Here is an 8,150-nt window from a genome sequence, read left to right on the forward strand (position 1 = left end):
TTTTTTGTGTGTTGTTTTTAATCCCGTTGTTTAAAAAAAATTTTTTATGGAAACAAGTACAAAAAAAAAAAAAAAAAAAAAAAAGGAAAAAAGAAAACTGGTTTGTAGCATAGGAGCTTTAGAAAAGGAAAACCCTCTAGAAATATAAAATAATATAGAAAATGCTCAGGTTTAAAGTCCTTTAGAAAGCTCTAGAAAGACCTGAGACCCTTCAAAACAAGGCTGCAAATGGTTGTTTTCTTAAGATTTAAAGCCCTTACAATGATAGAAAGGAAAAAGAATTTAATGAGTGAATGACCCCAGAGTATGGTTTATTATAATGGAAATGGGATACAGGGTGAGCAAGGGAAACGCTATCAAGGCCGTATCTGTGGCTGATTAGATTCCAGTGGCTGTGAGGGAACCCTATTGCCTGATACTTTCTTTCGCAAATACATTTCAGGGACTCAGGCTCTGGCTTGGAGGTTCGAGCTGTTCAGTCATGCCTTCCTGTTTTGGCCTTTTTTTCTCTTTTTTCCCCCGAACATATTTTTAGATATGGCAGAGAAAAGTTCTCTACTGGTTTCTTGCTCGTTGGACGTCTGCCTTTGGAAAACTTGCAGCTACATGTGAGGTACTAGATAACTACAATGGTTAATTACAGTTTTAAATTAGATTAAGCATTGTACATAAAGTTACAGTTGGAGCCAGTCTAGCATAAAAAAGTAGTCTGTACATCTGAAGTCAGAAGCTAGCCTTGGAATTTGTTTCCTTAGGTGTTAATTGTTCTGAAAAGTGGTATAAGAACCATTTCCTGGAAAAAATGAATGCTAACAGTGTTTCAGGCCTTATTGAAGGGAAGGGTCTTGTAGAGAAAATTGGGGAGAGCAGAATATCTTTCCTCTGATTTGCCTCTGACGCCTCTTCCTAAGGGGTATGACCCATGATTCTCAGAACAGGGTACTTGTTCCCTTGGAAATCTAGGGCCATCTCTGAGAGGTGTGTGAAGCCTTTTGAAGTATTTACTATTCTCAAAAATTTTAACATTAAAAAAAACCCCATAACTTTGTAGAAAATAGAGCTGTAATGGATTATAGATTTTAAAAGAAAACAAGCGAATAAACAAAGTAACCCTGGATATTAAAATAAGAGTTTCATTGAGGGTATTAGAAATGCTTGTAATGTTCACAGCAAGTGTTAAAAGAGATTTAACTTAATGAGCAAACTAAAGAGTGGCAGTTGCCTGTATTTCAGTCTGGTATAGGTGCTTGTAGTCAGTACAGTCCCCAAACACACCAGGACTCTGGTCTGCTGGTAGGTGTCTGGTGTCTGTCCATGGAAACACTGGAGAATTACTAATTGAAGTCACTGTCAATCACAGAAACATCCAGAAATACCATGTCTTCCAGCATAAGCCTTACAACCTGGAAACAGCCTTTGTTGACCAGTGTCCTTTGAAAGAGAATGGGAAAAATATGCAGCAAACATGGCCAACCTTGCCGTTAGCCATATGATGAGTTGTTTCCAATACTGAGTTAATGTAGAGACCTTGGTTGCCAGAGCTCCTAGTTGAGAAGAAAGTATGTAAGCATTGAACATTAAATTAGAAATTATTTTTCTTTGTAGTGTATGTTGGCAAAAATATTTCCTCTTTTACTTAGTCAGAAAAACATTATTTGTCAATATAATGCTTGCAACATCCTGATGTTTTGAAACAGTTCAGCTCTATCTGTATCACACAATTCTAACCGTTAGTCTGTTTACAGTGTTCAATATAGGGTGCTTGTTAAAATCAATAGGAAGGGATGTAATTAGTCTTGAAAGTGTAAAGTAATAAACAAAAGGGGAGAAAAATTAATGAAGCACCATTTTGATTCTCAATTCTTGCAATTACAGTGGTGCGGCTGCCTCTGCCTTTGTGAGATTTTTACCCTTTCCAGTAACAAACCTCCCTTCCAGCTGTTTCTCTCAGATATATCTTAACTGCCTACTGGATGAGAATTGTATGGAAGTTGTCAGCAAGAATAACTTTCCTTTTTATTTAATAGCACATACATTTCTATTGAGGATGAAACTGGAGTAGTGCCCAGCTTCTCTGTGTAAACTGTTTCCTGGTGAGATCTGAATTTCCATTTTCTAAAGTGAAAATGGAAAGTAAATTTTTTAATAGATAAGAAATCTTTGCATTTGATTGTTTGGATTTAAGTATCCATTGAGGGTGCTGGAGAGATGGCGCAGCAGTTAAGAGCACTGGCTGTGTACTTCCCCAGCCTCATTCGCCCTCCCACCTCCCCAACCCCATCTATCCTCCTAGCAGGGGCACTGGTATGTTTCCTGCCTTGGCACCTCAGACCCCTGGACTGACCACTTGCCCCAAACTCTCCACTGTTTCCTGATCCTTTGCATCCAGACCAACCCAATTCCTCCTTCTAGTCCCCACCTGCCTTTGTATCTGGGTGGTCCAGCCCCACAGCTTCCTGGACCCAGCCAGCAGCTTGCCTGGATAAGTTTGGCTGCGCCCACTCTACCTTGAATCCTCCATCCTCTTTCACCATCCCAGCTCTCCCACCCCATCTCTCCTCTGACCAGGGGCACTGGCCCATCTCTTGTCATGACACCCCAGACCCATGGACTGACCTCTTAGCCCAGGATCCCCACTGCTTCCTGACCCTTTGTGTCCAGACCAACCCAATTCCTCCCTGTAGTCCCCAGGAGCCCTCAGGCCTCTTCTCTCCCCCAGTTCCCTTTGCATCCCTTGGGGCCAGCATCTTTCCTGGGCCCAGCTCCCAGGCCATCCCAGTCCTCAAATTCCTGAGGCCATTATCCTCCCTGGAGGGATCCGGACCTTAGGAGAAAGCCTGAGAGCATCTGATCCTCATCCAACTTGGGACTCTGGGAACTCCTGAGCAGCAAGATGAAAGCATTTTGGCCACTCCAATATAAAATCAAAAGAACCTGAAGCCTAGACCAACCAGCTTTTCATGCCCAAGTAAAACACAAAGGCACATAAAGTTTACAAAAAGAAGCAGACAAAAACTCAACAAAGGAAGGCTTGAGTCTCACACAAGAACCAGAATCTGCAAAAGAAATCCAAATGTCAGTGTCACAGAGAAAAAATAATAACATGAAAAATCAAAATAATATATCCCCACCAAGTACCATCAGTCCTCTAGAAGAGTACAATGCAAACCCCCTAGAGATAACACAGGACATGAACATCAAAAGAACAATTTTAACATGATAAAAGAATTCAGTGAATTTAAAGAACCACACAGTCAAAGAAATCAAAGAACTGAAAGAAGATAGGGATAAACTTCTGAATGAATTCAGAAAAAAAGTTAGAAATATTGAAGAATGCTCAAGCTGAAATGAAGAAGGAAGTGAAACACTCAGTAAGCCAATTAGAAATGAGAGGAAAAAGCCTCACCAATAGGATTAATGAAATGAAAAACAGAATACCAAGACTGGAAGATAAAGTGGATGAATTAAACCACTCAAGCAAAGACTATGAAAAATTTAAGGAAAACACAAGAATGGAATATGCAGGAATTGTGTGACACCATAAAAAGAGACCAAACTTACGAATCATAGGCATACAGGAAGGAGAAGAATCCCAAGATAATGGTATGGACTAGATCTTCAACAGAATCATAGAAGAAAATTTCCCAAAATTAAAGAAAGACATGCCCATACAAATACAAGAAGCATATAGAACACCAAAGAGACAGGACCAGCAAAGAAACTCTCCACAGCACATCATAGTAAAAACATTAAATGTACAGAACAAGGAGACAATACTGAAAGCTGAAAAAGAAAAACAAGTCACATATGAAGGAAAACCCATCAGAATTACAGCTGACTTTTCAGTGCAAACTATGAAAGCCAGAAGAGCCTGGACCAAAGTATTCCCAGTTCTAAATAACCACAGATGTCAACCTAGATTACCCGGCCAAAATGTCTATTATAGTTGAAGGGGAAAGAAAGGTCTTCCATGAATAAATAGGCTGAAATAATTCATGTTCACAAAAGCAGCCCTTCAGAGAGTTCTTGAAGTAATGCACAGAGCTGAAGAAAGGAATGACTATACCCAAGGTGTTACCGAAAGAAACTTAATGACGGTATAACTATGGAAATGCACAGCTACACCAAGAATGTGAACAGAAATAAAAATGACAGTAATCAATACATATCTTTCATTAATAACTTTAAATATCAATGGACTGAACTCCCCAATCAAAAGACACAGACCAGCTGAATGGATTAAGAAACAAAACCCATCTTTTTGTTGTCTGCAAGAAACTCATCTCAGTTTCAAGGGCAGGCACTACCTTAAGGTGGGTGAAAGGATGGAAAAAATATACCAAGCAAATGGTACTGAGAAAAAAGCAGGTGTTGCAATTCTAGTATCTGACAAAGTAGATTTTAAGCTAAAACTAATCAGAAGTGATAGAGGGCCACTTCATTCTGATCAAAGGAACAATTGACCAAGAAGATATTACAATCATGAACATATATTCACCAAACTCTGGTCCACCCAACTTCATAAAATCAGTACTACAGGATATTAAGATCCAGAGTAATCCCAACTCATTAATAGTGGGGTACTTCAATACCCCATTGTCTCCATTAGATAGGTCAACAGGACAGAGAATTAATAGATGTTGGAATTAAACAATACCATGCATCAAATGGGCCTAACAGACATCTACTGAATATTCCACCCAAGCACCAAAGAATATACATTCTACTCAGTGCCCCATCAAAATCTACCTTATGCTGGGGCACAAAACAAACCTCAACAAATACAAAAAGACTGAAATAATTCAATGCATTCTATCAGACCACAATGCAATAAGTCTTAAAATTAACACTGGAAGAAACCCTAGTAACTACACGAACACATGAAGATTAAACAATACATGCCTGAATGATGAATCGATCAAAGGAGAAATTAAGAAAGAAATAAAAGTATTCCTGGAACTAAATGAAAAGGACAATACAACACAACAAAACCTCTGGGACACATTGAAAGCAGTCCTTAGAGGGAAGTTTATAGCTCTAAGTACCTACATTAAAAAATCAGAAAGAACACAAATGAATGACTTAACATTGCAACTCAAGACACTTGAAAAGCAACAGCAAATGAAGCCCAAACCCAGCAGACAAGAAAAAATAACAGAAATCAGGGCAGAAATTAATGGAATTGAAACAAAAAAACAATACAAAGAATCAACAAATCCAAGAGCTGGTTCTTTGAAAAGATAAACAAGATTGACAGATCGCTAGCCCAGTTAACCAAAAGAAAGAAAGAGAACGTCCAAATCAACAAAATCAGAGATGAAGGGGAAATTTCATAACAGACACCAAAATTATCCAGAACATTATAAGGGAATACTTTAAAAATCTTTTTGCTATGAAATTTGAAAACCTAAAAGAAATGGACAGGTATCTAAAAGCATGGGAACCACCAAAACTAAACCAAGGATCCATAACACATAAAGAAATTGAAACAGTAATGCAAGACCTCCCAGCTAAAAAAAAAGCCCTGGACCAGATGGGTTTACAGCAGAATTCTACCAGACATTTAAAGATGATCTACATCCAATACTACGTAATTTATTCAAAAAGATAGAAAATGGGGCAGCAGAAGCAGGCGGGTCTCTGTGAGTTCAAAGCCAGCCTGGTCTACAAAGTGAGTTTCAGGACAGCTGGGGCTATAGAGAGACCCTGTCTCAAAAAGACCAAAAAAAAAAAAAGAAATGGAGGGAGAACTTATAGATTCCTTCTATGAAGCCAGCATCACTCTAATACCAAACCCAGGTAAAGACCCAACCAAAAAAGAATACTATAGACCCATATCCCTAATTAACATAGATGCAAAAATTCTCAACAAAATACTTGCAATCCACATTCAGACACACATCAAAAAGATCATCCACCATGATCAAGTCAGCTTTATTCCAGAGATACAGGGATGGTTCAATATACATAAGTCAATAAACGTCATAATTCATATAAATGAACCCAAAGACAAGAACCACATGGTAATCTCAAGAGATTCAGAGAAGGCCTTTGACAAATTTCAACATACATTTATGTTCAAAGTCCTAGAGGGAATTGGACTGGAGGGAACATACCTCAACATAATTAAAGCCATATACAAGAAACCCACAGCTAAAATCATTCTAAATGGAGAAAAACTGGAAGCATTCCCATTACAACCAGGAACCAGGCAAAGCTATCCACTATTTCCACTCTTTTTAACATAGTGCCTGAAATTCTTGCAAGAGAAGGAAATTGGAGTAATAATTGGAAGAGATCAAATTATCCCTTTTGGCAGATGATATGATATTATATCTAAGAGACGCCAAAAATTCCACCAGAAAACTCCTAGAAATTATTAACACATTCAGTAAAGTGGCAGGTTGCAAAATTAAGCCACAAAAGTCTGTAGCCTTTCTATATACCAATGACAAGCAGTCAGAGAAACAGTACACGGAAACACTCTCCTTCACAATAGCTGCAAAAAGTATAAATATCTCAGAATAAACCTGACCAAAGACATTAAAGACCTCTACAGTGAAAATTTTAAATCTTAGTGAAAGAGATTGAGGAAGACATCAGTAGATGGAAGGACCTTCCATGCTCATGGATTGGAAGAATTAATATTGTGAAAATGACCACCCTATCAAAAGCCATTTATAGAGTCAATGCAATGCCAATCAAAATCCCCATGACATTCATCACAGAGTTGTAAAAAATCATCCTAAGATTCATGTGGAAGCCCAAAAGACCTCAGATAGCCAAAGCAACCCTGAGCACTAAGAGCAATGCTGGGGGTAGGGGGGTTACTATAGCAGACTTTAAACTGTATTACAGAGCTATATTCATAAAAACATCATGGTAATGGCACAAAAATAGACCTGGAGATCAATGGAACAAAATTGAAGACCCAAATATGAGTACATGCAATTTCAGCCACCTGATATTTGACAAAGGAGCCAAGAACGTTTACTGGAGGAAAGGCAGCATGTTCAGCAAAAGGTGCTGGCAAAACTGGATCTCCACCTGTAGAAGAATGAAACCAAACCCCTATCTTTCACCCTGCACAAAAGTCAACTCCAAATGGATCAAAGACCTCAATATGAAGCCTGAAACTCTGAAACTATTAGAAGACATTAACTGGAGGAAAGACAGCATGTTTAGCAAATGGTGCTGGCAAAACTGGATCTCCACTTGTAGAAGAATGAAACTAAACCCCTATATTTCACCCTGCACAAAAGTCAACTCCAAATGGACCAAAGACCTCAATGTAAAGCCTGAAACTCTGGAACTGTTAGAATAAAACATTGGCAAAAACCTATAAGATATAGGTGTAGGAAAAGATTTTCTAAACCAGACATCAGTTGCTCAGGAAACAAGGTCAAGAGTTAACAAATGGGACCTCATTAAACAAAAAAGCTTCTGTACATCAAAAGAAGCAACCAAGGAAAGGAAGAGAAAACCCATAGAATGGGAGAAAAACTTCACTAGCAACACATTTGACAGAGTTTTAACATCCAGAGTATATAACGAACTCAAAAAACAATCAAGAAAGGAAGTAACCCAATTAAAAGATGGGCTAAGGAGCTGAACAGAGCGTTCTCAGAAGAAGAAATAAAGATGGTTAAGAAGCATCTTAAAAGGTGTTCAACATCATTATTAAATAGGGAAATGCAAATTAAAGCCACTTTAAGATTTCATCTTACCCCACTCAGACTGGCTAAGATCAAGAGAACAATATATTTGTTGTTGCTCTTTTCACAATAGCTAAGAGATGGAAGCAACCTAGGTGTCCCTCAATTGATGAGTGGATAATAAAAATGTGGTTCATTTATATGATGGAGTTTTACTCCACAGTAAAGAAAGATGAAATCATGAAATTTGCAGGTAAATGGATGGAACTAGAAAATGTTATACTAAGTGAAGTAACACAGACACAGAAAAAACAAAAGGAAAAAAGCAACAAGAAAATGACATATGTTCTCCCTCATATATGGATCCTAGAACCAAACCCTGATAAGTATGTATCCAGACATAACTACAGGAACCAGGATAATGGAAAGGAACCAGGGAGGGTTGTTTCTTGTTATGTAGCTTTTAGGTTACAAATGGTCTCATGTAGACATAGA

The sequence above is a fragment of the Nannospalax galili genome, unplaced genomic scaffold, assembly GCF_000622305.1.
Source record: "Nannospalax galili isolate Female #2095 unplaced genomic scaffold, S.galili_v1.0 scaffold328, whole genome shotgun sequence".
Lineage (NCBI taxonomy): Eukaryota > Metazoa > Chordata > Mammalia > Rodentia > Spalacidae > Nannospalax > Nannospalax galili.